Here is a 10,193-nt window from a genome sequence, read left to right on the forward strand (position 1 = left end):
AGCAAGAATACCATTCAGAAATATCGTTCAAATATACAGAATGGTCATGGCTGGAACCATCATTGATGAGGGGGGATCTGTGAGTATCCTTTCCTCTATTGCTTGGAAAGCGCTTGGTTCGCCATCGCTTTTGCCTGAAATGAGAAATCTGACAGGCTTTGATAAAGGAACCAGTCGACCTTTAGGGATCCTCCCCAATGTGCCCATAACATTGAAAGGGAAGACCGTTCAAATGAACGTGATGGTCATTCAAGGACCCTTGGATTATAACCTACTCCTTGGATGAGACTATATATATTGCATGGGAGCCATCGTCTCCTCACTCTTTAGAGTAATGTGTTTTCCGCACGAAGGAAGAGTGGTCAAGCTCGTGGACCAGCTTTCATTTCCCGGATCATGCATCGTAAATAGTCATATACCATCCCTAAATGGTCTCTTCACGCAAGAAATGTCTCAACCCACGGTCCTTCCTCCCGATGAGCGTGAGTGATTCGGAAGGATATGACTGGAACCTAGGGGGTATGCGTCCTGGTCTGCTTCGGCAGGAAAACTTTGGGTATAAGGTAGGTTTCCGCGGGAGAATATGACTAGTCTGTACCCCGTCCATGATTGGAAGAGGGGTTGTTCTGGAATAAGATTCTCTTGTTAAAGTCATGTGTTTGGCGCTCGTTGTCACTCACCTTTGTTTATCTTGGTAGACATCGCCGAAGAAGTGTTTTGTTTGAAAGATTAATAGAACAATCTTTGGGTGACCTGAAAGAGGTAGGCCTCTCTCGGTAAAACAATTGTTTTGGCGGAAATGAAGTAGAGGTAGCCTTGAAACTCTATTTTATACCCGGGGGCATGCAAACCTTTTGGAGTGCAAGCAAAAGAGCGGTTATTTATCTGTTTTTTGGGTTAGTCGTTTCCTAACTTGCATAAGGAAAGGATGCGGGGCATAGCTTTGTAAGGCGCAAGCTCCATAAAAAATGGCATCTTACATGAGACATTCTTATCATATGACTGGATAATCGAGCAGTTTTAGCACATAGTTCATGCTCGTTAAAAAGTAAACATAAGATCGAGCAAGTGTTTCAACCCGTGTTTAAGCTCGTTAAAAAATGAACTATCCTCCGGTAAAAAACAACCGTGAATGTAACATTATCAACCATTAAAGCCTTGGTTGTGTTTGCACCGTCACCTCCACTTTTCCATTGGCCGATCATTCACCTCCATTTGATTGTTTACCCATTTTGAAGAACAACTGCGAAGAGTGATTTCACTAGCCATCCTTGTGACACTGTCGTGCTTGGAAAATTCCAACCCTTACCTGGAATCATCGGCTACCCATTTTTTCACTCGTTCCTCAAAAGACGAGTCTTCTTTAAGCTCTTTTCATCTGACTCGTAAAATATGAAAAGATTGCCGAGTTTTGGCCTTCCAGCTCGTTAAAGCGACCGGAAGAGCTATTCCTCCTCTAGATTTTAATCTTTTTGGACCTGAGGGATTATTGCACAAAAAGATCGAGCGCTTGTTTTGTTCGGCTCGTTAAAACTATTGAAAATTCATCCCTTCTGTATTGTTTTATACTTTTTCAGACTTAAGGGATTGGATGACGAAAAAGGACTTCCGGAGTTAACTTTACGTACCTTTTCAGACTCTCTAAAAATGAAAAGGACTGAGTTATCTTTGTCGTTAGACTCATTAAAAACATTAATAGCGACAAACTTGTCTTTAGAAGAGAACGAGTTTCACTATTGCTAGGCTCGTTAAAACATAGCGATGGGTTTGCCCGAAGGGCAAATTATAGAACAAGCATATGTTATCCTCCTCAAGCTTGACAAAAATAAAGAGGTACTGGTCAGCAATGACTGGTGAAAAATTGGGAAGAAACTCAAAGAACCTTTATTGGTAGCAAGTCGCTCTTGAACATGACACTTCCACTCCGTGCCTGAATCGGGTTGGGTTGTTTCATTCACCGGTCACATCACCATGGTCTTGCCATACCATCCACCTTTGGGGTAAATGCTACCAATCCATCACATAAGTGTCGCCGATATGTTCAAGAGAAGTCATCCAGAGAAGTCAACTGTGTCCCATCCACTACCATACATTATACTTCATTCTTCCATGACCGCCACCCTGAACCATATATCATCAGATCGTTTTCACCTCCATCAAAATCGTTTGCTCCGTTCCGTGTAACTGATGTGGGATGCATCAAGGCCCTCCTTTGATGGATCGCTTCTTGTCGACATCAGCTCATTATCCAAGAAGTTGATCTAGGAACACCCCCTCAGTACTTTGAAGCTTGCATGCCTCAATGGCAAAGTTTCTCACTTCCGGCGACAGGTATACATCAATGACCTTCGACCGAAAGATTTTGCATGGTGTTCGACGCCAAGTCCTTTATTCACACCACGTGAATTGTACTGCAGTACCTTGAGGGTCATTATCATTATCGGTGATTCCTCTCGCGCTTGTTAACAGTTTACATCATTGACTGGTAATCAAGCGATGTCTTTCCATGTTCGACTTCAAAACATTTATCACATGGATCGACTTGTACTTAGAGTGAAGAACGAACGAGATTGAAGACCCCAGATCTAGTTTCATCCATCCGGGCTGCGATATATATTCAGGAAAAATAAATACATTGACATGTACAACAGTGCGGAACAGATAATCATCCTACCAAAAGGATGATGATTTCATCAGAATCATCAGTCTACCATCAGACGATTGTCTGTCCTATGTACATAACATGAATTTATAAAGCTAAGCATGGGAATGCCTGCCTCAGCTAGATCATGAAAACAGTATGAAAAATAATTTATTGTATTGTATCTTATTATAGGTCTCCTCCCAGCATTGAATGAACTTCGGATCCTCCTAATAAAGCATTTCACCCGATAAACGACATCATACTTTAGGGGGCAACTGTTATAGACATTTTTGTGCCTTACAGCTCTGAGCATGAAATGTCCATAATCCAAGGGATCCAAAGTCCCTAAAGATGTTGTTACAGCTCCTAAAATCAACAAACAAGTTTACCAAAAGGATGATCATCCTACCAAAAGGATGATGATTTCATCAGAATCATCAGTCTACCATCAGACGATTGTCTGTCCTATGTACATAAAAATGAATTTATGAAGCCAAGCATGGGAATGCCCGCCTCAGCTAGGTCATGAAAACAGTATGAAAAATAAATGTATTGTATTGTATCTTATTACAGGTCTCCTCCAAACATTGAATGAACTTCGGATCCTCCTAATAAAGCATTTCACCCGATAAATTGCCTCATACTTTAGGGGGCAACTGTTATAGACATTTTTGTGCCTTACAGCTTTGAGCATGAAATTTCCATAATCCAAGGGATCCAAAGTCCCTAAAGATGTTGTTACAGCTCCTAAATGAACAAGGTCAACCAATGACAGCTTCTCCCAGAAGTTCTCCACCAAAAACCACTCAGAACTAGTCAAATCAGGATCAATTCAGAAGCTCCACTAGCTGCCTGCGTTGCAAAGCACCCAAATACGCTGGCTAGGTGCGTTGCAACGCACTTGAATTCACTACCCATGTGCGTTGAGCGGGAAATGACAAGTGGCAGAGTCATTCAACGAGGTGGAAAGACCATGGAAGTTTCCAGAATCTTCTCCAATGACACTTGCCTCACTAAATTCGACCAAGTGATGAGTAAGAGGCTCTCAGTCTCCAAGTGGAAGCAAGAACTGACAGAGAGAAGCCACAAGTCAAAACATAAGCTGACTCATCCTCTCTGCTTACATCTATATATGGATCCCTCATCCCAAAGATCCAGAGGCTGGAATTTTGTACTTTGCAGAGAATTGTTGTTGGTTTGAGATTGAGATTAGTACATTGGATGATTTATGCTTTGTTGGAGGAGAGGAAGGGATTCCTTTGCTGGGAGGTAGATGCTGGATTGGAACTCACTTGGTTGTATCTCCTCTTGGACTTTCTTATTCTATCAATAAACTATTTGATTTTATCCTACATGCTGTGTATCAATGATGTTTTGTTATATGTGCATGTTTAGCTTAATCTGATCTTGAGCTTCTTATGAATGTATATCTATATCTTCGTGTAGTTTCTCTCTCTTGTGATCTTGCAGGAATTCGATGAAGCTGGGTCGGTAAGGGAGCAGGGAGCTGGGAGCTATTGAAGAGAGGAGCGATTGGATCAACAAACTAGCGAAAGACACAGGTTAGTTACATCCTTCCTCCTCATTTACATTTCATAAAGAAGAATACTCAAGTAGTTTTCCTTGTTTGTTGCTAAGGCACTATCACACCTTAGAGTGGGATAGGGCCATTCTGAATAGATACTTTTCCCAACAACACTACCCCACCTACTTCTGGAGTATCGACAGCTCTGGTTTCTACTGTTCCTGTATCTACTCCTCAGACATCTTTACCACCGTCTGGATCTACGATTCAAACTTCGGTTCAGATGCCTGTAGGACAACCTGGTACAAGTACGGTTGTAACAAGTCAACCACAATTTACTTATCAACCGTACCAGGGACAGTACCAATTCGGTCCTGCTGTGTAGCAGCGAGTCTATTAGTATCAACCGTACCCTGGGTACACTTATCAACAACCTCAACAACCCCAGTACGGTCTGGTTAATCCTAGTTTTCTGGGAGGATACAATATCCCAAACGCAATTCCTATTCCTAGTTATCTTGGATATCCTCCTCCTGGGGCTGGTCTCATGACTCAGAGTTTTAGGGATCCTAATCGGCAATTACCGTTTATCGCAACTTTGGACTTGCCTGACTTGTCGCGCCTAACGAATGATCCCATTAATTATCTTTCGTTTTGGCCGCCAATGCTAAATAAGTTGCCCAGTGACATTCCTAAGTTCGAAGGTAAATCAGGAGAGGACCCATCGAACCATGTGATGACTTACCACCTCTGGTGTGCGTCTAACTCCATTTTAGATGATTCAATCCGTCTTAGACTTTTCCAGCGCACTCTAATTGGTCTCGCAGCCAAGTGGTACATTGAGTTACCACGAGGCACTTTTTATAATTTTAGTCATTTAGCTACTTCATTTTTAACTCATTTTCAGTTGCCAGTCCGATATGACAATGGCACGGAATTGTTAACTTCGATAAAACAATCGACATCCACTTACATTTCAGATGATATCCATGAGTGGAGACATCGACGACATTTAGTGAAGGTGTTTATTCCAGATCAGCTCTTGGCCGAGTGGTTTGTAAAATCTTTGTTGCCAAAGATTACTGAAGATGTTGCTAAAGTCGAAGTTGTTACTGAGGAGAAAGTAATTGCTCAAGCACAGTACCTTGACTTGGTCAATACTCAGTCAGGTACGTTACACGAGAAAATCCCCGACCGTCCCAAGAAAAATCAAATCGCTGCAGCTCCTTTGGGATCTCATGCCGCCGATGGTATGATTGGCATGGTTAACACTAAAAGTAAGAAGAACTCTTCCAAGAATTCTTCTCCCATTATAACCTTGCCTGATTCCCCAACATGATATTCTTCTATAGAGATTTCCGCCGATATTCACGTTGTAGAGTCATCTACAGCCAAATCAAAATCCGGTGGGAAGAAGAAAGGAAAGAAGAAGAATAAAACAGACAAAAGTTCAAAGGAGAAACGTGAAAAATCAGAATCCAATGATGAAAAGCGCAAACCTCGTTATCCTTGTCTCATTTGTGATGATTAACATTTTACAAGAGACTGTCCTCATCTTGCAGAGGTTGCGAATATTGTCAAAGGTTCCCAAACTCCTGCTGTTTTGAAGGATCCTTTTCCAGCTCAAGATAGTAAGATGATAGGTTCGTCCTCGAGTGCCAACGAAGAACCCATACTGATGATGTCCCATGTTAGGATTGCGACTTGATCGCAAGATTATGGTAGTAAAAGTCCTGTTGATGGTAAAGAAGCAGAATCTTCTCATTCTAATCCATCAACCTCAGCTCCTGGTTCCGATCCACTACAGATCGAGAAACCTAATCTAGACTTGGTAATCAAACCGCTCGCCAAGGGTATACTTCGAAAGTCAGCTTTCAATCCACATGTGAGAGTGGCTCAGAATTATAACATTGTTGAGGATTTAGTTGTTTGACCCTCAGCAATGTCGGCTTTGGAAGTGTTGTAATCATGTCCAGCACAACGTAAATTACTTTTGTCGGCTATAGGAGCTGTTGATGTTCAGGACTCGAATCTAATAATTTTCGATCTAGAAAATATTACACCACGTTTGCCTCATCAAATGGCTTTCCAGATTCCAGTGATAGTAAAAAACAGGCCTATTCATCAGACTGTAATTGATGAGGGAGCCTCAACGTGTATTATGTCGATACAGTGTTGGAGATCACTTGGTTCTCCTTCGCTAAACAAATCCCCGACGATTCTAAAGGCCTTTGATGGTCGTGGGTTTCATCCTTTTGGAATTCTACAGGATTTGCCTATAGGGGTTGAAGGAAAAACCGTTAGTCTAGATGTGGAGGTGGTTGATGCCCCTCTAGATTACAACCTTCTCTTGGGTCGAAGTTGGTCTTACGCTATGACAGCGGTCGTTTCATTGGTCTTTCGAGTAATAAAGTTTCCACATAATGGGAAGATCATAACAATAGACTAGTTGGCTTACTTTTCATCCGACCCAGCCTCTTCTGAGAGTATTCAGCATGTCGGTAAAATGACTATCCCATATAAGGATGTTGGAGTAGGACTAGTTAAAGATGTCGGTTTAGTGGGAACTTTTCCTTTTCCTCCGATCAACGCATCGTCTTCATTTGCAACCATTCATATGATTACATTAGACACCATTGTTTATGATGATCCTTGGATCATTCCTTCTAAATCTGAGATAGACTCTTTTGGTGATGTCATGCCTTGGAGTCCATATGAAAATGCGTATGAGGCCGTGCAATCGTTTACCGACCCATCTTCAACCGAAATTGACTTTATGAATGTGGTCCATGAGGAATCACTTTTCACATCAAGTCGGATTTAATCACGTTTTATGAACTTGTTCACTCTGATGAGCAAATTCGTGAAATCCTATGTGTAGATGATTTACCATGGGAAGATCTCCATCACAGCTCTTCGTTTCTACCCGAGAATGATCGTTTTGAAAATGATTTCTCATCAATTTTTACAACTGAATATATCAAGGAACCTAAGAATCCGATGAAACATCCTGATTCAGAGTTAAATTTGGGAAACATCTCTCGAACTATTCCTATTGACATTCCGGCTAAGCCCGAAATTGTTGAGAACATTCATATAGGTGCCTCGTGTACAGATGACGAAATTAAACTATATAAGGCCCTATTTCAAGAATTCCGAGACGTGTTTGCTTGGTCCTATGAGGAAATGCCAGGAATTGATCCCGCGATTGTTGTTCATGAGGTCAAGACTTACCCGGACGCTAAACCCGTCCGGCAATGTTTGCGTCAGATTCACCCACGAAAAGCTGCTGCAATTAAAGTAGAAGTTGAAAAATTATTGAAAGCAGGTTTCATTTATCCGATCCTGTTAACGGATTGGGTATCGAATATTGTTCCGGTTAACAAAAAGCAGGGAACAATAAGAATATACATCGATTATAGGGACATTAATTGAGCCTATCCAAAGGACAATTACCCAACTCCCTATATCGATCAGATTATTGATGATTGTGCCGGCAGCGAAATATTCTCCTTCATGGATGGTTTTTCTGGATACAATCAAATCAATATTCTACCTCCTGATCAACCAAAAACGGCTTTCATTTGTCCATGGGGGACATTTGCTTATTGCAAGTTACCTTTTGGGCTCAAGAATGCCGGAGCAACTTTTCAAAGGGCAATGTCTTATGCATTTCATGACATCAAGCACATTGTGCAACCGTATCTCGATGACTTGCCTGCTCATTCATTACATCGAGCTGATCACCTCGTCCATTTACGAGCAATATTTATGAGGTGTAGGCATTATCAGATTCGGTTGAACCCACACAAATGTGTCTTCTGTATAGAAATGGGTAGACTGCTGGGGTTTGTAGTTTCGAAAGCCGGCATTCGCGTCGATCCCACGAAGATCGAAGCTATCATCAAATTGCCTCCTCCTTCGAGTCTTCGCCAACTCCAAAGTTTGCAAGGGAAAGCAAACTTTTTACGACGATTCATTCCTAACTACGCCGAGGTTACAAAGGGTTTTACCCAGTTGTTGAAACAGAATACTCCATTCTATTGGGATGAGATAGCTCAGAAATCTTTTGATGCACTCAAACACGCATTGACCCATGCACCGTTGTTGCATCCTCCCAACTACAACCAGGATTACTTCTTGTATCTCGCCGCCTCTCATTCCACCATTGGAATGGTCTTAGTTCAGGAAGATGAATTCGGAGCTGAACATGTGATATATTACCTTAGTCGCACTTTAAATCCAACTGAGCTAAAATACTCACATGTGGAGAAATTGGCATTGGCAGCTGTTCAAGCTGTCCAATGTTTTCGTCACTACATTTTACTACGTAAAACTACAGTAATTTCGGATTGCAGCCCTATGATCTACATTTTGACCAAGCAATTGCTAGGGGGCAAGTACTCTAAATGGATTGTTATCCTGCAGGAGTTCGACTTGGAATTTGAGAAATCTAAGTCTAAGAAATCTTTATTTTTTGTGGAGTTAATGTGTGACTTCCCGCGTGCTGACACGGAAACTGTGGCGGAGGAGCCCATTGCGGATGAATCCTTGTTTCTAATCAGCACTTTAGATCCGTGGTATGGGGATATCATCATTTATCTCCAGACTCAATCCTTTCGGCCAGAAATTTCAAGGTCAGAACGTCGAAAAATACAATTCCAGTCCCAACAATTCAGGATTATTGGAGATACTCTTTATCGCCCTGGGGCGGACTCTATTTTTCGACGTTGCTTAACTGACAAGGAAGCTGAAAGGGTTTTAAATGACTGTCACTCTGGAGCGTGTGGTGGTCATATGTCTGGGTATGCCACAACCCAAAAGATATTGTGTTGGCTACTTCTAGCCATCTTTATTTAAAGATTGTATTACAGCGGTCCGAAAATGCCACAACTGCCAAATTTTTGATCGAAAGATGCGTGCTCCACCTGCTCCTCTCCATCCTATAATTGCCGTTGGTCCTTTTTCCAAATGGGGTATCGATTTTATTACATGTAACCCTCACTCGGCCGAGGGGCATGCGTATATCATCCTTGCGGTAGATTATTTTATAAAGTGGGCCGAGGCGATGCCTACATTTGAGGCAGACAGCAAAACAACTGCAATTTTCATGTTCAATCATATAATTGCTAGGTTTGGTGTCCCGCAAGTGATAATCAGTGATCATGGGAATCATTTTCGAAACGTTATGATGACCGAACTTACAGGCCAGCTTGGTTTACGTCATGATAGTTCAACCCCTTATTATCCACAAGCTAATGGTCTGGTTGAATCCATCAACAAAGTTCTAGTTATCATGATCCGACGAATCATTGGGATTCATCAGTCGAATTGGCATAACATGCTATTTTCAGCACTTTGGGCGTACCGAACTTTAGTAAAAACATCAACAGGGTTCACTCCTTTCCAACTAGTCTATGGTTTGGAAACTGTGTTACCCATTGAATGCGAAATCCCGTCACTGCAAATGGCCATCGAGTTACTTCCAGCCACTTCCGAAGAGGAAAAACGTTTGTTATACTTGGCTCAATTAGATGAGAATCGACGTGATGCTACATTGGCGATCGAGACTCACGCAAAACGCATGAAAGCTCAGTATGATCGAAATGTGACCCCTCGAAATTTTTCAGAAGGAGATCTAGTCTTAGTTTACGATCAAGCTAATGATAAATTAGCGCTGGAAAATTCGTTCCTATGTGGCATGGTCCCTATGTTGTCAAAGCAAAAGCTAGCAAAAGGGCCTATGAATTGGTAGACTTTTACGGGGACTCTTTGGGTAAACCCAAATGGTCTTTACTTGAAGAGGTATTATGCTTAAAGAATGGGTATGGAGATTTTTTTGGTTAGGATATTTTTTCTTCTAGCTGATGTGTTTTAGTTTAAACAGTGTGCTTAGCTTAAGAGTGTTTTTTCGTCATTATTCCTGCTTATCTTGGTTTTACTCTTGATATTGCAGATTCGATGCCTCTCCAAACATACATTGGTTTCGCTGATGTGCTTGTCGTAATACATGGAACATTTCTT

At 41.6% G+C, this 10,193-nt stretch overlaps 1 pseudogene; it reads left to right on the forward strand.

Annotated features, from left to right (window-relative positions):
• The window catches only part of LOC149258008 (COBRA-like protein 1), a 44,630-nt pseudogene that overhangs the window by 9,029 nt on the left and 25,408 nt on the right, over positions 1-10,193 (forward strand).

Source organism: Pinus tabuliformis, chromosome 6 (assembly GCF_031772625.1).
Source record: "Pinus tabuliformis cultivar Carrire ecotype Pingquan chromosome 6, CPIR1, whole genome shotgun sequence".
Classification (NCBI taxonomy): Eukaryota; Viridiplantae; Streptophyta; class Pinopsida; order Pinales; family Pinaceae; genus Pinus; species Pinus tabuliformis.